Genomic DNA, 26702 nt, shown 5'->3' with positions numbered 1-26702 from the left:
CTTCACTCCTCCTCTTCACCTCAGCACTGACTTCACTCTTCATCACATCAGCACTGAATTCACTCCATCTCTTCACATTAGCACTGACTTCCCTCCTCTTCATATCAGAACTGACTTCATTCCCCTTCACATCATCACCGACCTTACTCCACCTCTTCACATGAGCAGTGACTTCACTCATCGTCACATCAGCACTGACTTCATTCCTCTACACATCAGCACTGACTTCACTCGTCCTCTTCACCTCAGCACTGACTTCACTCCTCTTTACACCAGAACTGACTTCACTCCTCCTCTTTACATCAGCACTGAATTTACTCCTGCTCTTCACATCAGCACTGACTTCACTTTTCCTCTTCACATCGGCTTTGACTTCACTCCTCTTCTTCACTTCAGTGCTGACTTCACTCCTCTTAACATCAGCACTGACTTCAATCCTCTTCACATCAGCACTGACGTCACTGCTCTTCACATCAGCACTGACATCACACTCTTTCACATCAGCACTGACTTCACTACTCCTCTTCACTTCAGCACTGACTTCACTCCTCCTCTTCACATCAGCACTAACTTCACTCCTACTCTTCACAACAGCAATCACTTCACTCCTGTTCTTCACATCAGCTCTGACTTCACTCCTCTTAACTTCAGCAAAGATTTTACTCTTCCTCTTCTCATCAGCACTAACTTCACTCCTACTCTTCACAACATCAATCACTTCACTCTTCTTCTTCACATCAACAGTCTTTACTCCTCTTCACTTCAGCACTGACTTCACTCCTCCTCTTCACATCAGCACTGAAATCACTACTCCTCTTCACATCAGCACTGACTTCAATCCTCATGTACACATCAGCACTGACTTCACTCTTCTTCACATCAGCACCGACTTCACTCCTCTTCACATCTGCACTGAGTTCACTCCTACTCTTCACATCAGCACCGACTTCACACCACTTCACATCAGCACCGACGTCACTCCTCCTCTTCACATCAACACTGAATTCACTCCTCCTCTTCACATCAGCACTGACTTCATTCCTCTTCACATGAGCACTGCCTTCTCTCCTCTTCACATCAGCACCGACTTCACTTCTCTTAACATCAGCACCAACATCACTCCTCCTCCTCACATCAGCACCGACTTCACTAATCCTCATATCTGCAGCTACTTCACTCTTCATCTTCACATCAGCACTGATATCACTGCTCATCTTCACATCCGCACTGACTTCACATCAGCACTGACTTCACTCCTCCTATTCACATCAGCACTGATTTCACTTCTCCTCTTCACATCAGCACCGACTTCACTCCTCCTCTTCACATTAGCACTGAATTAACACCTCCTCTTCACATCAGCACTGACTTCATTCCTCCTCTTCACATCAGCACTGATTTCACTGCTCCTCTTCACATCAGCATTGACTTCACTCCGGTTCTTAACATCAGCACTGAATTCTCTCCTCTTAACATCATCAATGACTTTACTCCTCCTCTTCACATGAGCACTGTCTTAACTCGTCCTCTCTCCATCAGCACTGACTTCACTCCTCTTCTTCAAATAAACACTGACTTCACTCCTCTTCACATCAGCACTGACTTCACTCCTCCTCTTCACATCAGCACTGACATCACTCCTCCTCTTGACATCAGCACCGACTTCACTCCTTTTCACATATGCTTTGACTTCACTCCTCCTCTTCACATCAGCACCGACTTCACTCCTCTTCACATTAGCACCGACTTCACTCCTCTTCACATCAGCACCGACTTCACTCCTCCTCTTCACATTAGCACTGACTTCACTCCTTCTCCTCACATCAGCACTGACTTCACTCTTCTTCACATCAGCACCGACTTCACTCCTCTTCTCATCAGCAGCGACATCATTCGTCCTCTTCACATCAGCAACGAATTCACTCCTTTTCACATCAGCACTGACTTCACTCTACCTCTTCAAATCAGCACTGACTTCACTCCTATCTTCACATCTGCACTGAAATTACTGCTCTTCACATCAGAACTGACTTCACTCCTATCTTCACATCTTCACTGACTGCACTCCTCTTCAAATCAGCACTGACTTAACTCCTCCTCTCCACAACAATAATGACTTCATTCCACCTATTCATATCAGCAATGACTTCACACCTCTCACATCAGCACTGATTTCACTCCACCTCTTTACATCAGCACTAACTTCGCTCCTCTTCACAACAGCACTGACTTGATTCCTCTTCACATCAGCACTGACTTCACTCCTCCTCTTCACATCAGCACTGACTTCACTCCTCCTCTTCATCTCAGCACGGACTTCACTCTTCATCACATCAGCACTGAATTCACTCCAACTCTTCACATTAGCACTGTCTTCCCTCCTCTTCATATCACAACTGACTTCATTCCCCTTCACATCAGCACCGACCTTACTCCACCTCTTCACATCAGCAGTGACTTCACTCATCGTCACATCAGCACTGACTTCATTCCTCTACACATCAGCACTGACTTCACTCCTCCTCTTCACCTCAGCACTGACTTCACTCCTCTTCACATCAGAACTGACTTCACTCCTCCTCTTTACATCAGCACTGAGTTTACTCCTGCTCTTCACATCAGCACTGACTTCACTTTTCCTCTTCACATCGGCTTTGACTTCACTCCTCTTCTTCACTTCAGCGCTGACTTTACTCCTCTTAACATCAGCACTGACTTCAATCCTCTTCACATCAGCACTGCCGTCACTGCTCTTCACATCAGCACTGACATCACACTCTTTCACATCAGCACTGACTTCACTACTCCTCTTCACTTCAGCACTGACTTCACTCCTCCTCTTCACATCAGCACTAACATCACTCCTACTCTTCACAACAGCAATCACTTCACTCCTGTTCTTCACATCAGCTCTGACTTCACTCCTCTTAACTTCAGCAAAGATTTTACTCTTCCTCTTCACATCAGCACTAACTTCACTCCTACTCTTCACAACATCAATCACTTCACTCTTCTTCTTCACATCAACAGTCTTTACTCCTCTTCACTTCAGCACTGACTTCACTCCTCCTCTTCACATCAGCACTGAAATCACTACTCCTCTTCATATCAGCAAGTACTTCACTCCTCCACTTCACATCAGCAGTGACTTCACTCCTCCTCTTCACATCAGCACTGACTTCAATCCTCATGTACACATCAGCACTGACTTCACTCTTCTTCACATCAGCACCGACTTCACTCCTCTTCACATCTGCACTGAGTTCACTCCTACTCTTCACATCAGCACCGACTTCACACCACTTCACATCAGCACCGACGTCACTCCTCCTCTTCACATCAACACTGAATTCACTCCTCCTCTTCACATCAGCACTGACTTCATTCCTCTTCACATGAGCACTGCCTTCTCTCCTCTTCACATCAGCACTGACTTCACTTCTCTTAACATCAGCACCAACATCACTCCTCCTCCTCACATCAGCACCGACTTCACTAATCCTCATATCTGCAGCGACTTCACTCTTCATCTTCACATCAGCGATGATATCACTGCTCATCTTCACATCCGCACTGACTTCACAACAGCACTGACTTCACTCCTCCTATTCACATCAGCACTGACTTCACTTCTCCTCTTCACATCAGCACCGACTTCACTCCTCCTCTTCACATTAGCACTGAATTAACACCTCCTCTTCACATCAGCACTGACTTCATTCCTCCTCTTCACATCAGCACTGACTTCACTGCTCATCTTCACATCAGCATTGACTTCACTCCGGTTCTTAACATCAGCACTGAATTCTCTTCTCGTAACATCATCAATGAATTACTCCTCGTCTTCACATGAGCACTGTATAAACTTGTCCTCTCTCCATCAGCACTGAATTCACTCCTTTTCTTCAAATCAAAACTGACTTTTCTCCTCTTCACATCAGCACTGACTTCACTCCTCCTCTTCACATCAGCACTCACTTCACTGCTCCTCTTCAGATCAGCAATGACTTCTCTCCTGTTCTTCACATCAGCACTGAATTCTCTCCTCTTAACATCATCACTGACTTTACTCCTCCTCATCACATGAGCACTAACGTAACTCGTCCTATCTCCATCAGCACTGGCTTCACTCCTCTTCTTCAAATCAACACTGACTTCACTACTCTTCACATCAGGTTGACTTCACTCCTCCTCTTCACATCAGCACTGACTTCACTCCTCCTCTACATATCAGCAATTACTTCACTCCTCCTCTTCACATCAGCACTGACTTCACTCCTCCTCTTCACATCAGCACCGACTTCACTCCTTTTCACATCTGCATATACTTCACTCCTCCTCTTCACATCAGCACCGACATCACTCCTCTTCACATCAGCACCGACTTCACTCCTCCTCTTCACATCAGCACTGACTTCACTCGTCCTCTTCACATCAGCATTGACTTCACTCTTCTTCAAATCAGCTCCGACTTCACTCCTCTTCACATCAGCACCGACATCATTCCTCCTCTTCACATCAGCACCGACTTCACTCCTCTTCTCATCAGCACTGACTTCATTCCACCTCTTCACATCAGCACTGAGTTTACTCATCCTCTTCACAACAGCACTGACTTCACTCCTTTTCACATCAGCACTGACTTAACTGCACCTATTCACAGGGCACTGATATCACTCCTCCTCTTCACATCAGCACTGAATTCACTCCTCCTGTTCACATCAGCACTGACTTCACTGCACCTCTTCACATCAGCACTGACGTTCATCCAAATCTTCACATCAGCACTGAATTCACTCCTTCTCTTCACATCAGCACTGACTTCACTCCTCCTCTTCACATCATCACTGACTGCACTCCTCATCTTCACATCAGCTCTGACTTCACACCACCTCTTCACATCAGAACTGACGTCACTCCTCCTCTTTACATGAGCACTGACTTAACTCCTCCTCTTCACATCAGCACTGAGGTCACTCCACCTCTTCACATCAGCACTGATGTCACGCCAAATCTTCACTTCAGCACTGACTTCAATATTCCTCTTCATATCAGCAATTACTTCACTCCTCCTCTTCAAATCAGCACTGACTTCACTCCTCCTCTTCACATCAGCACTGACTTCACTCTTCCTCTTCACATCAGCTCTGACTTCACTCCTCCTCTTCGCATCAGCACTGACTTCAATCTTCCTCCTCACATCAGCCCCGACTTCACTCCTCTTCACATCAGCACCGACATCTTTCCTCTTCTTCACATCAGCAATGATTTCACTGCTCCTCTTCACATCAGCAATGACTTCACTCCTCCTCTTCACATCAGCCCTGACTTCAATGCTCCTCTTCACATCAGCACTTACTTCACTGCTCCTCTTCACATCAGCATTGACTTCACTCCGGTTCTTAACATCAGCACTGAATTCTCTCCTCTTAACATCATCAATGACTTTACTCCTCCTCTTCAGATGAGCACTGTCTTAACTCGTCCTCTCTCCATCAGCACTGACTTCACTCCTCTTCTTCAAATCAACACTGACTTCACTCCTCTTCACATCAGCACTGACTTCACTCCTCCTCTTCACATCAGCACTGACATCACACCTCCTCTTCACATCAGCACCAACTTCACTCCTTTTCACATATGCACTGACTTCACTCCTCCTTTTCACATTAGCACTGACTTCACTCCTTCTCCTCACATCAGCACCGACTTCACTCCTCTTCTCATCAGCAGCGACATCATTCGTCCTCTTCACATCAGCAATGACTTCACTCCTCTTCATATCAGAACTGACTTCATTCCCCTTCACATCAGAACCGACCTTACTCCACCTCTTCACATCAGCAGTGACTTCACTTATCGTCACATCAGCACTGAATTCATTCCTCTACACATCAGCACTGACTTCACTCCTCCTCTTCACCTCAGCACTGACTTCACTCCTCTTCACATCATAACTGACTTCACTCCTCCTCTTCACATCAGAACTGACTTCACCCCTCCTCTTTACATCAGCACTGAATTTACTCCTGCTCTTCACATAAGCAATCTTTTCATTTCTACTCTGCCCATCAGCACCGACTTCAATCCTATTCACATGAGCACTGACTTCACTCCTCCTCTTCACATCGGCTTTGACTTCACTCCTCTTCTTCACTTCAGCGCTGACTTCACTCCGATTAACATCAGCACTGACTTCAATCCTCTTCACATCAGCACTGACGTCACTGCTCTTCACATCAGCACTGACATCACACTTTTTCACATCAGCACTGAATTCACTACTCTTCACATCAGCACTGACTTCACTCCAAATCTTCACATCAGCACTAACTTCACTCCTACTCTTCACAACAGCAATCACTTCACTCCTGTTCTTCACATCAGCTCTGACTCCTCCCCTCTTAACCTCAGCAATGATTTTACTCCTCCTCTTCACATCAGCACTAACTTCACTCCTACTCTTCACAACAGCAATCATTTCACTCTTCTTCTTCACATCAACACTGACTTTACTCCTCTTCACATCAGCACTGACTTCACTCCTCCTCTTCACATCAGCACTGACTTCACTCCACCTCTTCATATCAGCAATTACTTCACTCCTCCACTTCACATCAGCAGTGACTTCACTCCTCCTCTTCACATCAGCACTGACTTCAATCCTCATGTACACATCAGCACTGACTTCACTCTTCTTCACATCAGCACCGACTTCACTCCTCTTCACATCTGCATTGAGTTCACTCCTCCTCTTCACATCAACACTGAATTCACTCCTCCTCTTCAAATTAGCACTGACTTCATTCCTCTTCACATGAGCACTGCCTTCTCTCCTCTTCACATCAGCACCGACTTCACTTCTCTTAACATCAGCACCAACATCACTCCTCCTCCTCACATCAGCACCGACTTTACTACTCCTCACATCTGCAGCGACTTCACTCTTCGTCTTCACATCAGCACTGATATAACTGCTCATCTTCACATCTGCACTGACTTCACTCCTCCTATTCACATCAGCACTGACTTCACTCCTCCTCTTCACATCAGCACTGACTTCACTCCTCCTCTTCACATCAGCACTGACTTCACTGCTCATCTTCACATCAGCATTGACTTCACTCTGGTTCTTAACATCAGCCTTGAATTCTCTACTCTTAACAACATCAATGACTTTACTCCTCGTCTTCACATGAGCACTGTCTTAACTTGTCCTCTCTCCATTAGCACTGAATTCACTCCTTTTCTTCAAATCAACACTGACTTTTCTCCTCTTCACATCAGCACAGACTTCACTCCTCCTCTTCACATCAGCACCGACTTCACTCCTCTTCACATCAGCACCGACATCATTCCTCCTCTTCACATCAGCACCGACTTCACTCCTCTCCTCATCAGCACTGACTTCACTCCACCTCTTAACATCAGCACTGAGTTCACTCATCCTCTTCACAACAGCACTGACTTCACTCCTTTTCACATCAGCACTGACTTAACTGCACCTCGTCACATCAGCACTTAAATCACTCCTCCTCTTCACATCAGCACTGAATTCACTCCTCCTGTTCACATCAGCACGGTCTTCACTCCACCTCTTCACATCAGCACTGACGTCACTCCAAATCTTCACATCAGCACTGAATTCACTCCTTCTCTTCACATCAGCACTGACTTCACTCCTCCTCTTCACATCATCACTGACTGCACTCCTCATCTTCACATCAGCTCTGACTTCACACCACCTCTCCACATCAGAACTGACGTCACTCCTCCTCTTTACATCAGCACTGACTTCACTCCTCCTCTTCACATCAGCACTGAAGTCACTCCACCTCTTCACATCAGCACGGACGTCACGCCAAATCTTCACTTCAGCACTGACTTCAATATTCCTCTTCATATCAGCAATTACTTCACTCTTCCTCTTCACATCAGCACCGACTTCACTCCTCCTCTTCACATCAGCACTGACTTCACTCTTCCACTTCACATCAGCTCTGACTTCATTCATCCTCTTCACATCAGCACTGACTTCTATCTTCCTCTTCACATCATCCCCGACTTCACTCCTCTTCACATCAGCACCGACATCTTTCCTCTTCTTCACATCAGCACCGACTTCACTCCTCTTCCCATCAGCACCGACCTCACTCCTCCTCTTCACATCAGCACTTACTTCACTCCTCCTCTTCACATCAGCACTGACTTCACTGCTCCTCTTCACATCAGCATTGACTTCACTACGCTTCTTAACATCAGCACTGAATTCTCTCCTCTTAACATCATCAATGACTTTACTCCTCCTCTTCACATGAGCACTGTCTTAACTCGTCCTCTCTCCATCAGCACTGACTTCACTCCTCTTCTTCAAATAAACACTGACTTCACTCCTCTTCACATCAGCACTGACTTCACTCCTCCTCTTCACATCAGCACTGACATCACTCCTCCTCTTCACATCAGCACCGACTTCACTCCTTTTCACATATGCTTTGACTTCACTCCTCCTCTTCACATCAGCACCGACTTCACTCCTCTTCACATTAGCACCGACTTCACTCCTCTTCACATCAGCACCGACTTCACTCCTCCTCTTCACATGAGCACTGACTTCGCTCCTTCTCCTCACATCAGCACTGACTTCACTCTTCTTCACATCAGCACCGACTTCACTCCTCTTCACATCAGCACTGACTTCAATCTACCTCTTCAAATCAGCACTGACTTCACTCCTCTTCACATCAGCACTGACTTCAATCTACCTCTTCAAATCAGCACTGACTTCACTCCTATCTTCACATCTGCACTGACTTTACTGCTCTTCACATCAGAACTGACTTCACTCCTCCTCTTCACATCAGCACTGACTTCACTCCTATCTTCACATCTGCACTGACTTCACTCCTCTTCAAATCAGCACTGACTTAACTCCTCCTCTCCACATCCGTAATGACTTTATTCCACCTATTCATATCAGCAATGACTTCACACCTCTCACATCAGCACTGATTTCACTCCACCTCTTTACATCAGCACTAACTTCGCTCCTCTTCACAACAGCACTGACTTGATTCCTCTTCACATCAGCACTGACTTCACTCCTCCTCTTCACATCAGCACTGACTTCACTCCTCCTCTTCACCTCAGCACTGACTTCACTCTTCATCACATCAGCACTGAATTCACTCCATCTCTTCACATTAGCACTGACTTCCCTCCTCTTCATATCAGAACTGACTTCATTCCCCTTCACATCATCACCGACCTTACTCCACCTCTTCACATGAGCAGTGACTTCACTCATCGTCACATCAGCACTGACTTCATTCCTCTACACATCAGCACTGACTTCACTCGTCCTCTTCACCTCAGCACTGACTTCACTCCTCTTTACACCAGAACTGACTTCACTCCTCCTCTTTACATCAGCACTGAATTTACTCCTGCTCTTCACATCAGCACTGACTTCACTTTTCCTCTTCACATCGGCTTTGACTTCACTCCTCTTCTTCACTTCAGTGCTGACTTCACTCCTCTTAACATCAGCACTGACTTCAATCCTCTTCACATCAGCACTGACGTCACTGCTCTTCACATCAGCACTGACATCACACTCTTTCACATCAGCACTGACTTCACTACTCCTCTTCACTTCAGCACTGACTTCACTCCTCCTCTTCACATCAGCACTAACTTCACTCCTACTCTTCACAACAGCAATCACTTCACTCCTGTTCTTCACATCAGCTCTGACTTCACTCCTCTTAACTTCAGCAAAGATTTTACTCTTCCTCTTCTCATCAGCACTAACTTCACTCCTACTCTTCACAACATCAATCACTTCACTCTTCTTCTTCACATCAACAGTCTTTACTCCTCTTCACTTCAGCACTGACTTCACTCCTCCTCTTCACATCAGCACTGAAATCACTACTCCTCTTCACATCAGCACTGACTTCAATCCTCATGTACACATCAGCACTGACTTCACTCTTCTTCACATCAGCACCGACTTCACTCCTCTTCACATCTGCACTGAGTTCACTCCTACTCTTCACATCAGCACCGACTTCACACCACTTCACATCAGCACCGACGTCACTCCTCCTCTTCACATCAACACTGAATTCACTCCTCCTCTTCACATCAGCACTGACTTCATTCCTCTTCACATGAGCACTGCCTTCTCTCCTCTTCACATCAGCACCGACTTCACTTCTCTTAACATCAGCACCAACATCACTCCTCCTCCTCACATCAGCACCGACTTCACTAATCCTCATATCTGCAGCTACTTCACTCTTCATCTTCACATCAGCACTGATATCACTGCTCATCTTCACATCCGCACTGACTTCACATCAGCACTGACTTCACTCCTCCTATTCACATCAGCACTGATTTCACTTCTCCTCTTCACATCAGCACCGACTTCACTCCTCCTCTTCACATTAGCACTGAATTAACACCTCCTCTTCACATCAGCACTGACTTCATTCCTCCTCTTCACATCAGCACTGATTTCACTGCTCCTCTTCACATCAGCATTGACTTCACTCCGGTTCTTAACATCAGCACTGAATTCTCTCCTCTTAACATCATCAATGACTTTACTCCTCCTCTTCACATGAGCACTGTCTTAACTCGTCCTCTCTCCATCAGCACTGACTTCACTCCTCTTCTTCAAATAAACACTGACTTCACTCCTCTTCACATCAGCACTGACTTCACTCCTCCTCTTCACATCAGCACTGACATCACTCCTCCTCTTCACATCAGCACCGACTTCACTCCTTTTCACATATGCTTTGACTTCACTCCTCCTCTTCACATCAGCACCGACTTCACTCCTCTTCACATTAGCACCGACTTCACTCCTCTTCACATCAGCACCGACTTCACTCCTCCTCTTCACATTAGCACTGACTTCACTCCTTCTCCTCACATCAGCACTGACTTCACTCTTCTTCACATCAGCACCGACTTCACTCCTCTTCTCATCAGCAGCGACATCATTCGTCCTCTTCACATCAGCAACGAATTCACTCCTTTTCACATCAGCACTGACTTCACTCTACCTCTTCAAATCAGCACTGACTTCACTCCTATCTTCACATCTGCACTGAAATTACTGCTCTTCACATCAGAACTGACTTCACTCCTATCTTCACATCTTCACTGACTGCACTCCTCTTCAAATCAGCACTGACTTAACTCCTCCTCTCCACAACAATAATGACTTCATTCCACCTATTCATATCAGCAATGACTTCACACCTCTCACATCAGCACTGATTTCACTCCACCTCTTTACATCAGCACTAACTTCGCTCCTCTTCACAACAGCACTGACTTGATTCCTCTTCACTTCAGCACTGACTTCACTCCTCCTCTTCACATCAGCACTGACTTCACTCCTCCTCTTCATCTCAGCACGGACTTCACTCTTCATCACATCAGCACTGAATTCACTCCAACTCTTCACATTAGCACTGTCTTCCCTCCTCTTCATATCACAACTGACTTCATTCCCCTTCACATCAGCACCGACCTTACTCCACCTCTTCACATCAGCAGTGACTTCACTCATCGTCACATCAGCACTGACTTCACTCCTCTTCACATCAGCACTGACTTCACTCCTCCTCTTCACATCAGCACTGACATCACACCTCCTCTTCACATCAGCACCAACTTCACTCCTTTTCACATATGCACTGACTTCACTCCTCCTTTTCACATTAGCACTGACTTCACTCCTTCTCCTCACATCAGCACCGACTTCACTCCTCTTCTCATCAGCAGCGACATCATTCGTCCTCTTCACATCAGCAATGACTTCACTCCTCTTCATATCAGAACTGACTTCATTCCCCTTCACATCAGAACCGACCTTACTCCACCTCTTCACATCAGCAGTGACTTCACTTATCGTCACATCAGCACTGAATTCATTCCTCTACACATCAGCACTGACTTCACTCCTCCTCTTCACCTCAGCACTGACTTCACTCCTCTTCACATCATAACTGACTTCACTCCTCCTCTTCACATCAGAACTGACTTCACCCCTCCTCTTTACATCAGCACTGAATTTACTCCTGCTCTTCACATAAGCAATCTTTTCATTTCTACTCTGCCCATCAGCACCGACTTCAATCCTATTCACATGAGCACTGACTTCACTCCTCCTCTTCACATCGGCTTTGACTTCACTCCTCTTCTTCACTTCAGCGCTGACTTCACTCCGATTAACATCAGCACTGACTTCAATCCTCTTCACATCAGCACTGACGTCACTGCTCTTCACATCAGCACTGACATCACACTTTTTCACATCAGCACTGAATTCACTACTCTTCACATCAGCACTGACTTCACTCCAAATCTTCACATCAGCACTAACTTCACTCCTACTCTTCACAACAGCAATCACTTCACTCCTGTTCTTCACATCAGCTCTGACTCCTCCCCTCTTAACTTCAGCAATGATTTTACTCCTCCTCTTCACATCAGCACTAACTTCACTCCTACTCTTCACAACAGCAATCATTTCACTCTTCTTCTTCACATCAACACTGACTTTACTCCTCTTCACATCAGCACTGACTTCACTCCTCCTCTTCACATCAGCACTGACTTCACTCCACCTCTTCATATCAGCAATTACTTCACTCCTCCACTTCACATCAGCAGTGACTTCACTCCTCCTCTTCACATCAGCACTGACTTCAATCCTCATGTACACATCAGCACTGACTTCACTCTTCTTCACATCAGCACCGACTTCACTCCTCTTCACATCTGCATTGAGTTCACTCCTCCTCTTCACATCAACACTGAATTCACTCCTCCTCTTCAAATTAGCACTGACTTCATTCCTCTTCACATGAGCACTGCCTTCTCTCCTCTTCACATCAGCACCGACTTCACTTCTCTTAACATCAGCACCAACATCACTCCTCCTCCTCACATCAGCACCGACTTTACTACTCCTCACATCTGCAGCGACTTCACTCTTCGTCTTCACATCAGCACTGATATAACTGCTCATCTTCACATCTGCACTGACTTCACATCAGCACTGACTTCACTCCTCCTATTCACATCAGCACTGACTTCACTCCTCCTCTTCACATCAGCACTGACTTCACTCCTCCTCTTCACATCAGCACTGACTTCACTGCTCATCTTCACATCAGCATTGACTTCACTCTGGTTCTTAACATCAGCCTTGAATTCTCTACTCTTAACATCATCAATGACTTTACTCCTCGTCTTCACATGAGCACTGTCTTAACTTGTCCTCTCTCCATTAGCACTGAATTCACTCCTTTTCTTCAAATCAACACTGACTTTTCTCCTCTTCACATCAGCACTGACTTCAATCCTCCTCTTCACATCAGCACCGACTTCACTCCTCTTCACATCAGCACCGACATCATTCCTCCTCTTCACATCAGCACCGACTTCACTCCTCTCCTCATCAGCACTGACTTCACTCCACCTCTTAACATCAGCACTGAGTTCACTCATCCTCTTCACAACAGCACTGACTTCACTCCTTTTCACATCAGCACTGACTTAACTGCACCTCGTCACATCAGCACTTAAATCACTCCTCCTCTTCACATCAGCACTGAATTCACTCCTCCTGTTCACATCAGCACGGTCTTCACTCCACCTCTTCACATCAGCACTGACGTCACTCCAAATCTTCACATCAGCACTGAATTCACTCCTTCTCTTCACATCAGCACTGACTTCACTCCTCCTCTTCACATCATCACTGACTGCACTCCTCATCTTCACATCAGCTCTGACTTCACACCACCTCTCCACATCAGAACTGACGTCACTCCTCCTCTTTACATCAGCACTGACTTCACTCCTCCTCTTCACATCAGCACTGAAGTCACTCCACCTCTTCACATCAGCACGGACGTCACGCCAAATCTTCACTTCAGCACTGACTTCAATATTCCTCTTCATATCAGCAATTACTTCACTCTTCCTCTTCACATCAGCACCGACTTCACTCCTCCTCTTCACATCAGCACTGACTTCACTCTTCCACTTCACATCAGCTCTGACTTCATTCATCCTCTTCACATCAGCACTGACTTCTATCTTCCTCTTCACATCATCCCCGACTTCACTCCTCTTCACATCAGCACCGACATATTTCCTCTTCTTCACATCAGCACCGACTTCACTCCTCTTCCCATCAGCACCGACCTCACTCCTCCTCTTCACATCAGCACTTACTTCACTCCTCCTCTTCACATCAGCACTGAATTCACTGCTCCTCTTCACATCAGCATTGACTTCACTCCGGTTCTTAACATCAGCACTGAATTCTCTCCTCTTAACATCATCAATGACTTTACTCCTCCTCTTCACATGAGCACTGTCTTAACTCGTCCTCTCTCCATCAGCACTGACTTCACTCCTCTTCTTCAAATAAACACTGACTTCACTCCTCTTCACATCAGCACTGACTTCACTCCTCCTCTTCACATCAGCACTGACATCACTCCTCCTCTTGACATCAGCACCGACTTCACTCCTTTTCACATATGCTTTGACTTCACTCCTCCTCTTCACATCAGCACCGACTTCACTCCTCTTCACATTAGCACCGACTTCACTCCTCTTCACATCAGCACCGACTTCACTCCTCCTCTTCACATTAGCACTGACTTCACTCCTTCTCCTCACATCAGCACTGACTTCACTCTTCTTCACATCAGCACCGACTTCACTCCTCTTCTCATCAGCAGCGACATCATTCGTCCTCTTCACATCAGCAACGAATTCACTCCTTTTCACATCAGCACTGACTTCACTCTACCTCTTCAAATCAGCACTGACTTCACTCCTATCTTCACATCTGCACTGAAATTACTGCTCTTCACATCAGAACTGACTTCACTCCTCCTCTTCACATCAGCACTGACTTCACTCCTATCTTCACATCTTCACTGACTGCACTCCTCTTCAAATCAGCACTGACTTAACTCCTCCTCTCCACAACAATAATGACTTCATTCCACCTATTCATATCAGCAATGACTTCACACCTCTTCACATCAGCACTGAATTCACTCCTCCTGTTCACATCAGCACTGACTTCACTGCACCTCTTCACATCAGCACTGACGTTCATCCAAATCTTCACATCAGCACTGAATTCACTCCTTCTCTTCACATCAGCACTGACTTCACTCCTCCTCTTCACATCATCACTGACTGCACTCCTCATCTTCACATCAGCTCTGACTTCACACCACCTCTTCACATCAGAACTGACGTCACTCCTCCTCTTTACATGAGCACTGACTTAACTCCTCCTCTTCACATCAGCACTGAGGTCACTCCACCTCTTCACATCAGCACTGATGTCACGCCAAATCTTCACTTCAGCACTGACTTCAATATTCCTCTTCATATCAGCAATTACTTCACTCCTCCTCTTCAAATCAGCACTGACTTCACTCCTCCTCTTCACATCAGCACTGACTTCACTCTTCCTCTTCACATCAGCTCTGACTTCACTCCTCCTCTTCGCATCAGCACTGACTTCAATCTTCCTCCTCACATCAGCCCCGACTTCACTCCTCTTCACATCAGCACCGACATCTTTCCTCTTCTTCACATCAGCAATGATTTCACTGCTCCTCTTCACATCAGCAATGACTTCACTCCTCCTCTTCACATCAGCCCTGACTTCAATGCTCCTCTTCACATCAGCACTTACTTCACTGCTCCTCTTCACATCAGCATTGACTTCACTCCGGTTCTTAACATCAGCACTGAATTCTCTCCTCTTAACATCATCAATGACTTTACTCCTCCTCTTCACATGAGCACTGTCTTAACTCGTCCTCTCTCCATCAGCACTGACTTCACTCCTCTTCTTCAAATCAACACTGACTTCACTCCTCTTCACATCAGCACTGACTTCACTCCTCCTCTTCACATCAGCACTGACATCACACCTCCTCTTCACATCAGCACCAACTTCACTCCTTTTCACATATGCACTGACTTCACTCCTCCTTTTCACATTAGCACTGACTTCACTCCTTCTCCTCACATCAGCACCGACTTCACTCCTCTTCTCATCAGCAGCGACATCATTCGTCCTCTTCACATCAGCAATGACTTCACTCCTCTTCATATCAGAACTGACTTCATTCCCCTTCACATCAGAACCGACCTTACTCCACCTCTTCACATCAGCAGTGACTTCACTTATCGTCACATCAGCACTGAATTCATTCCTCTACACATCAGCACTGACTTCACTCCTCCTCTTCACCTCAGCACTGACTTCACTCCTCTTCACATCATAACTGACTTCACTCCTCCTCTTCACATCAGAACTGACTTCACCCCTCCTCTTTACATCAGCACTGAATTTACTCCTGCTCTTCACATAAGCAATCTTTTCATTTCTACTCTGCCCATCAGCACCGACTTCAATCCTATTCACATGAGCACTGACTTCACTCCTCCTCTTCACATCGGCTTTGACTTCACTCCTCTTCTTCACTTCAGCGCTGACTTCACTCCGATTAACATCAGCACTGACTTCAATCCTCTTCACATCAGCACTGACGTCACTGCTCTTCACATCAGCACTGACATCACACTTTTTCACATCAGCACTGAATTCACTACTCTTCACATCAGCACTGACTTCACTCCAAATCTTCACATCAGCACTAACTTCACTCCTACTCTTCACAACAGCAATCACTTCACTCCTGTTCTTCACATCAGCTCTGACTCCTCCCCTCTTAACCTCAGCAATGATTTTACTCCTCCTCTTCACATCAGCACTAACTTCACTCCTACTCTTCACAACAGCAATCATTTCACTCTTCTTCTTCACATCAACACTGACTTTACTCCTCTTCACATCAGCACTGACTTCACTCCTCCTCTTCACATCAGCACTGACTTCACTCCACCTCTTCATATCAGCAATTACTTCACTCCTCCACTTCACATCAGCAGTGACTTCACTCCTCCTCTTCACATCAGCACTGACTTCAATCCTCATGTACACATCAGCACTGACTTCACTCTTCTTCACATCAGCACCGACTTCACTCCTCTTCACATCTGCATTGAGTTCACTCCTCCTCTTCACATCAACACTGAATTCACTCCTCCTCTTCAAATTAGCACTGACTTCATTCCTCTTCACATGAGCACTGCCTTCTCTCCTCTTCACATCAGCACCGACTTCACTTCTCTTAACATCAGCACCAACATCACTCCTCCTCCTCACATCAGCACCGACTTTACTACTCCTCACATCTGCAGCGACTTCACTCTTCGTCTTCACATCAGCACTGATATAACTGCTCATCTTCACATCTGCACTGACTTCACTCCTCCTATTCACATCAGCACTGACTTCACTCCTCCTCTTCACATCAGCACTGACTTCACTCCTCCTCTTCACATCAGCACTGACTTCACTGCTCATCTTCACATCAGCATTGACTTCACTCTGGTTCTTAACATCAGCCTTGAATTCTCTACTCTTAACAACATCAATGACTTTACTCCTCGTCTTCACATGAGCACTGTCTTAACTTGTCCTCTCTCCATTAGCACTGAATTCACTCCTTTTCTTCAAATCAACACTGACTTTTCTCCTCTTCACATCAGCACAGACTTCACTCCTCCTCTTCACATCAGCACCGACTTCACTCCTCTTCACATCAGCACCGACATCATTCCTCCTCTTCACATCAGCACCGACTTCACTCCTCTCCTCCTCAGCACTGACTTCACTCCACCTCTTAACATCAGCACTGAGTTCACTCATCCTCTTCACAACAGCACTGACTTCACTCCTTTTCACATCAGCACTGACTTAACTGCACCTCGTCACATCAGCACTTAAATCACTCCTCCTCTTCACATCAGCACTGAATTCACTCCTCCTGTTCACATCAGCACGGTCTTCACTCCACCTCTTCACATCAGCACTGACGTCACTCCAAATCTTCACATCAGCACTGAATTCACTCCTTCTCTTCACATCAGCACTGACTTCACTCCTCCTCTTCACATCATCACTGACTGCACTCCTCATCTTCACATCAGCTCTGACTTCACACCACCTCTCCACATCAGAACTGACGTCACTCCTCCTCTTTACATCAGCACTGACTTCACTCCTCCTCTTCACATCAGCACTGAAGTCACTCCACCTCTTCACATCAGCACGGACGTCACGCCAAATCTTCACTTCAGCACTGACTTCAATATTCCTCTTCATATCAGCAATTACTTCACTCTTCCTCTTCACATCAGCACCGACTTCACTCCTCCTCTTCACATCAGCACTGACTTCACTCTTCCACTTCACATCAGCTCTGACTTCATTCATCCTCTTCACATCAGCACTGACTTCTATCTTCCTCTTCACATCATCCCCGACTTCACTCCTCTTCACATCAGCACCGACATCTTTCCTCTTCTTCACATCAGCACCGACTTCACTCCTCTTCCCATCAGCACCGACCTCACTCCTCCTCTTCACATCAGCACTTACTTCACTCCTCCTCTTCACATCAGCACTGACTTCACTGCTCCTCTTCACATCAGCATTGACTTCACTACGCTTCTTAACATCAGCACTGAATTCTCTCCTCTTAACATCATCAATGACTTTACTCCTCCTCTTCACATGAGCACTGTCTTAACTCGTCCTCTCTCCATCAGCACTGACTTCACTCCTCTTCTTCAAATAAACACTGACTTCACTCCTCTTCACATCAGCACTGACTTCACTCCTCCTCTTCACATCAGCACTGACATCACTCCTCCTCTTCACATCAGCACCGACTTCACTCCTTTTCACATATGCTTTGACTTCACTCCTCCTCTTCACATCAGCACCGACTTCACTCCTCTTCACATTAGCACCGACTTCACTCCTCTTCACATCAGCACCGACTTCACTCCTCCTCTTCACATGAGCACTGACTTCGCTCCTTCTCCTCACATCAGCACTGACTTCACTCTTCTTCACATCAGCACCGACTTCACTCCTCTTCACATCAGCACTGACTTCAATCTACCTCTTCAAATCAGCACTGACTTCACTCCTCTTCACATCAGCACTGACTTCAATCTACCTCTTCAAATCAGCACTGACTTCACTCCTATCTTCACATCTGCACTGACTTTACTGCTCTTCACATCAGAACTGACTTCACTCCTCCTCTTCACATCAGCACTGACTTCACTCCTATCTTCACATCTGCACTGACTTCACTCCTCTTCAAATCAGCACTGACTTAACTCCTCCTCTCCACATCCGTAATGACTTCATTCCACCTATTCATATCAGCAATGACTTCACACCTCTCACATCAGCACTGATTTCACTCCACCTCTTTACATCAGCACTAACTTCGCTCCTCTTCACAACAGCACTGACTTGATTCCTCTTCACCTCAGCACTGACTTCACTCTTCATCACATCAGCACTGAATTCACTCCATCTCTTCACATTAGCACTGACTTCCCTCCTCTTCATATCAGAACTGACTTCATTCCCCTTCACATCATCACCGACCTTACTCCACCTCTTCACATGAGCAGTGACTTCACTCATCGTCACATCAGCACTGACTTCATTCCTCTACACATCAGCACTGACTTCACTCGTCCTCTTCACCTCAGCACTGACTTCACTCCTCTTTACACCAGAACTGACTTCACTCCTCCTCTTTACATCAGCACTGAATTTACTCCTGCTCTTCACATCAGCACTGACTTCACTTTTCCTCTTCACATCGGCTTTGACTTCACTCCTCTTCTTCACTTCAGTGCTGACTTCACTCCTCTTAACATCAGCACTGACTTCAATCCTCTTCACATCAGCACTGACGTCACTGCTCTTCACATCAGCACTGACATCACACTCTTTCACATCAGCACTGACTTCACTACTCCTCTTCACTTCAGCACTGACTTCACTCCTCCTCTTCACATCAGCACTAACTTCACTCCTACTCTTCACAACAGCAATCACTTCACTCCTGTTCTTCACATCAGCTCTGACTTCACTCCTCTTAACTTCAGCAAAGATTTTACTCTTCCTCTTCTCATCAGCACTAACTTCACTCCTACTCTTCACAACATCAATCACTTCACTCTTCTTCTTCACATCAACAGTCTTTACTCCTCTTCACTTCAGCACTGACTTCACTCCTCCTCTTCACATCAGCACTGAAATCACTACTCCTCTTCACATCAGCACTGACTTCAATCCTCATGTACACATCAGCACTGACTTCACTCTTCTTCACATCAGCACCGACTTCACTCCTCTTCACATCTGCACTGAGTTCACTCCTACTCTTCACATCAGCACCGACTTCACACCACTTCACATCAGCACCGACGTCACTCCTCCTCTTCACATCAACACTGAATTCACTCCTCCTCTTCACATCAGCACTGACTTCATTCCTCTTCACATGAGCACTGCCTTCTCTCCTCTTCACATCAGCACCGACTTCACTTCTCTTAACATCAGCACCAACATCACTCCTCCTCCTCACATCAGCACCGACTTCACTAATCCTCATATCTGCAGCTACTTCACTCTTCATCTTCACATCAGCACTGATATCACTGCTCATCTTCACATCCGCACTGACTTCACATCAGCACTGACTTCACTCCTCCTATTCACATCAGCACTGATTTCACTTCTCCTCTTCACATCAGCACCGACTTCACTCCTCCTCTTCACATTAGCACTGAATTAACACCTCCTCTTCACATCAGCACTGACTTCATTCCTCCTCTTCACATCAGCACTGATTTCACTGCTCCTCTTCACATCAGCATTGACTTCACTCCGGTTCTTAACATCAGCACTGAATTCTCTCCTCTTAACATCATCAATGACTTTACTCCTCCTCTTCACATGAGCACTGTCTTAACTCGTCCTCTCTCCATCAGCACTGACTTCACTCCTCTTCTTCAAATAAACACTGACTTCACTCCTCTTCACATCAGCACTGACTTCACTCCTCCTCTTCACATCAGCACTGACATCACTCCTCCTCTTGACATCAGCACCGACTTCACTCCTTTTCACATATGCTTTGACTTCACTCCTCCTCTTCACATCAGCACCGACTTCACTCCTCTTCACATTAGCACCGACTTCACTCCTCTTCACATCAGCACCGACTTCACTCCTCCTCTTCACATTAGCACTGACTTCACTCCTTCTCCTCACATCAGCACTGACTTCACTCTTCTTCACATCAGCACCGACTTCACTCCTCTTCTCATCAGCAGCGACATCATTCGTCCTCTTCACATCAGCAACGAATTCACTCCTTTTCACATCAGCACTGACTTCACTCTACCTCTTCAAATCAGCACTGACTTCACTCCTATCTTCACATCTGCACTGAAATTACTGCTCTTCACATCAGAACTGACTTCACTCCTATCTTCACATCTTCACTGACTGCACTCCTCTTCAAATCAGCACTGACTTAACTCCTCCTCTCCACAACAATAATGACTTCATTCCACCTATTCATATCAGCAATGACTTCACACCTCTCACATCAGCACTGATTTCACTCCACCTCTTTACATCAGCACTAACTTCGCTCCTCTTCACAACAGCACTGACTTGATTCCTCTTCACATCAGCACTGACTTCACTCCTCCTCTTCACATCAGCACTGACTTCACTCCTCCTCTTCATCTCAGCACGGACTTCACTCTTCATCACATCAGCACTGAATTCACTCCAACTCTTCACATTAGCACTGTCTTCCCTCCTCTTCATATCACAACTGACTTCATTCCCCTTCACATCAGCACCGACCTTACTCCACCTCTTCACATCAGCAGTGACTTCACTCATCGTCACATCAGCACTGACTTCATTCCTCTACACATCAGCACTGACTTCACTCCTCCTCTTCACCTCAGCACTGACTTCACTCCTCTTCACATCAGAACTGACTTCACTCCTCCTCTTTACATCAGCACTGAGTTTACTCCTGCTCTTCACATCAGCACTGACTTCACTTTTCCTCTTCACATCGGCTTTGACTTCACTCCTCTTCTTCACTTCAGCGCTGACTTTACTCCTCTTAACATCAGCACTGACTTCAATCCTCTTCACATCAGCACTGCCGTCACTGCTCTTCACATCAGCACTGACATCACACTCTTTCACATCAGCACTGACTTCACTACTCCTCTTCACTTCAGCACTGACTTCACTCCTCCTCTTCACATCAGCACTAACATCACTCCTACTCTTCACAACAGCAATCACTTCACTCCTGTTCTTCACATCAGCTCTGACTTCACTCCTCTTAACTTCAGCAAAGATTTTACTCTTCCTCTTCACATCAGCACTAACTTCACTCCTACTCTTCACAACATCAATCACTTCACTCTTCTTCTTCACATCAACAGTCTTTACTCCTCTTCACTTCAGCACTGACTTCACTCCTCCTCTTCACATCAGCACTGAAATCACTACTCCTCTTCATATCAGCAAGTACTTCACTCCTCCACTTCACATCAGCAGTGACTTCACTCCTCCTCTTCACATCAGCACTGACTTCAATCCTCATGTACACATCAGCACTGACTTCACTCTTCTTCACATCAGCACCGACTTCACTCCTCTTCACATCTGCACTGAGTTCACTCCTACTCTTCACATCAGCACCGACTTCACACCACTTCACATCAGCACCGACGTCACTCCTCCTCTTCACATCAACACTGAATTCACTCCTCCTCTTCACATCAGCACTGACTTCATTCCTCTTCACATGAGCACTGCCTTCTCTCCTCTTCACATCAGCACTGACTTCACTTCTCTTAACATCAGCACCAACATCACTCCTCCTCCTCACATCAGCACCGACTTCACTAATCCTCATATCTGCAGCGACTTCACTCTTCATCTTCACATCAGCGATGATATCACTGCTCATCTTCACATCCGCACTGACTTCACAACAGCACTGACTTCACTCCTCCTATTCACATCAGCACTGACTTCACTTCTCCTCTTCACATCAGCACCGACTTCACTCCTCCTCTTCACATTAGCACTGAATTAACACCTCCTCTTCACATCAGCACTGACTTCATTCCTCCTCTTCACATCAGCACTGACTTCACTGCTCATCTTCACATCAGCATTGACTTCACTCCGGTTCTTAACATCAGCACTGAATTCTCTTCTCGTAACATCATCAATGAATTACTCCTCGTCTTCACATGAGCACTGTATAAACTTGTCCTCTCTCCATCAGCACTGAATTCACTCCTTTTCTTCAAATCAAAACTGACTTTTCTCCTCTTCACATCAGCACTGACTTCACTCCTCCTCTTCACATCAGCACTCACTTCACTGCTCCTCTTCAGATCAGCAATGACTTCTCTCCTGTTCTTCACATCAGCACTGAATTCTCTCCTCTTAACATCATCACTGACTTTACTCCTCCTCATCACATGAGCACTAACGTAACTCGTCCTATCTCCATCAGCACTGGCTTCACTCCTCTTCTTCAAATCAACACTGACTTCACTACTCTTCACATCAGGTTGACTTCACTCCTCCTCTTCACATCAGCACTGACTTCACTCCTCCTCTACATATCAGCAATTACTTCACTCCTCCTCTTCACATCAGCACTGACTTCACTCCTCCTCTTCACATCAGCACCGACTTCACTCCTTTTCACATCTGCATATACTTCACTCCTCCTCTTCACATCAGCACCGACATCACTCCTCTTCACATCAGCACCGACTTCACTCCTCCTCTTCACATCAGCACTGACTTCACTCGTCCTCTTCACATCAGCATTGACTTCACTCTTCTTCAAATCAGCTCCGACTTCACTCCTCTTCACATCAGCACCGACATCATTCCTCCTCTTCACATCAGCACCGACTTCACTCCTCTTCTCATCAGCACTGACTTCATTCCACCTCTTCACATCAGCACTGAGTTTACTCATCCTCTTCACAACAGCACTGACTTCACTCCTTTTCACATCAGCACTGACTTAACTGCACCTATTCACAGGGCACTGATATCACTCCTCCTCTTCACATCAGCACTGAATTCACTCCTCCTGTTCACATCAGCACTGACTTCACTGCACCTCTTCACATCAGCACTGACGTTCATCCAAATCTTCACATCAGCACTGAATTCACTCCTTCTCTTCACATCAGCACTGACTTCACTCCTCCTCTTCACATCATCACTGACTGCACTCCTCATCTTCACATCAGCTCTGACTTCACACCACCTCTTCACATCAGAACTGACGTCACTCCTCCTCTTTACATGAGCACTGACTTAACTCCTCCTCTTCACATCAGCACTGAGGTCACTCCACCTCTTCACATCAGCACTGATGTCACGCCAAATCTTCACTTCAGCACTGACTTCAATATTCCTCTTCATATCAGCAATTACTTCACTCCTCCTCTTCAAATCAGCACTGACTTCACTCCTCCTCTTCACATCAGCACTGACTTCACTCTTCCTCTTCACATCAGCTCTGACTTCACTCCTCCTCTTCGCATCAGCACTGACTTCAATCTTCCTCCTCACATCAGCCCCGACTTCACTCCTCTTCACATCAGCACCGACATCTTTCCTCTTCTTCACATCAGCAATGATTTCACTGCTCCTCTTCACATCAGCAATGACTTCACTCCTCCTCTTCACATCAGCCCTGACTTCAATGCTCCTCTTCACATCAGCACTTACTTCACTGCTCCTCTTCACATCAGCATTGACTTCACTCCGGTTCTTAACATCAGCACTGAATTCTCTCCTCTTAACATCATCAATGACTTTACTCCTCCTCTTCACATGAGCACTGTCTTAACTCGTCCTCTCTCCATCAGCACTGACTTCACTCCTCTTCTTCAAATCAACACTGACTTCACTCCTCTTCACATCAGCACTGACTTCACTCCTCCTCTTCACATCAGCACTGACATCACACCTCCTCTTCACATCAGCACCAACTTCACTCCTTTTCACATATGCACTGACTTCACTCCTCCTTTTCACATTAGCACTGACTTCACTCCTTCTCCTCACATCAGCACCGACTTCACTCCTCTTCTCATCAGCAGCGACATCATTCGTCCTCTTCACATCAGCAATGACTTCACTCCTCTTCATATCAGAACTGACTTCATTCCCCTTCACATCAGAACCGACCTTACTCCACCTCTTCACATCAGCAGTGACTTCACTTATCGTCACATCAGCACTGAATTCATTCCTCTACACATCAGCACTGACTTCACTCCTCCTCTTCACCTCAGCACTGACTTCACTCCTCTTCACATCATAACTGACTTCACTCCTCCTCTTCACATCAGAACTGACTTCACCCCTCCTCTTTACATCAGCACTGAATTTACTCCTGCTCTTCACATAAGCAATCTTTTCATTTCTACTCTGCCCATCAGCACCGACTTCAATCCTATTCACATGAGCACTGACTTCACTCCTCCTCTTCACATCGGCTTTGACTTCACTCCTCTTCTTCACTTCAGCGCTGACTTCACTCCGATTAACATCAGCACTGACTTCAATCCTCTTCACATCAGCACTGACGTCACTGCTCTTCACATCAGCACTGACATCACACTTTTTCACATCAGCACTGAATTCACTACTCTTCACATCAGCACTGACTTCACTCCAAATCTTCACATCAGCACTAACTTCACTCCTACTCTTCACAACAGCAATCACTTCACTCCTGTTCTTCACATCAGCTCTGACTCCTCCCCTCTTAACTTCAGCAATGATTTTACTCCTCCTCTTCACATCAGCACTAACTTCACTCCTACTCTTCACAACAGCAATTATTTCAATCTTCTTCTTCACATCAACACTGACTTTACTCCTCTTCACATCAGCACTGACTTCACTCCTCCTCTTCACATCAGCACTGACTTCACTCCACCTCTTCATATCAGCAATTACTTCACTCCTCCACTTCACATCAGCAGTGACTTCACTCCTCATCTTCACATCAGCTCTGACTTCACACCACCTCTTCACATCAGAACTGACGTCACTCCTCCTCTTTACATGAGCACTGACTTAACTCCTCCTCTTCACATCAGCACTGAGGTCACTCCACCTCTTCACATCAGCACTGATGTCACGCCAAATCTTCACTTCAGCACTGACTTCAATATTCCTCTTCATATCAGCAATTACTTCACTCCTCCTCTTCAAATCAGCACTGACTTCACTCCTCCTCTTCACATCAGCACTGACTTCACTCTTCCTCTTCACATCAGCTCTGACTTCACTCCTCCTCTTCGCATCAGCACTGACTTCAATCTTCCTCCTCACATCAGCCCCGACTTCACTCCTCTTCACATCAGCACCGACATCTTTCCTCTTCTTCACATCAGCAATGATTTCACTGCTCCTCTTCACATCAGCAATGACTTCACTCCTCCTCTTCACATCAGCCCTGACTTCAATGCTCCTCTTCACATCAGCACTTACTTCACTGCTCCTCTTCACATCAGCATTGACTTCACTCCTTTTCACATCAGCACTGACTTAACTGCACCTCTTCACATCAGCACTTATATCACTCCTC

Source organism: Carcharodon carcharias, chromosome 34 (genome assembly GCF_017639515.1).
Source record: "Carcharodon carcharias isolate sCarCar2 chromosome 34, sCarCar2.pri, whole genome shotgun sequence".
NCBI classification, from domain to species: domain Eukaryota; kingdom Metazoa; phylum Chordata; class Chondrichthyes; order Lamniformes; family Lamnidae; genus Carcharodon; species Carcharodon carcharias.
The sequence above is the reverse complement of the archived record's forward strand: the minus strand, read 5'-3'. Positions refer to the sequence as shown.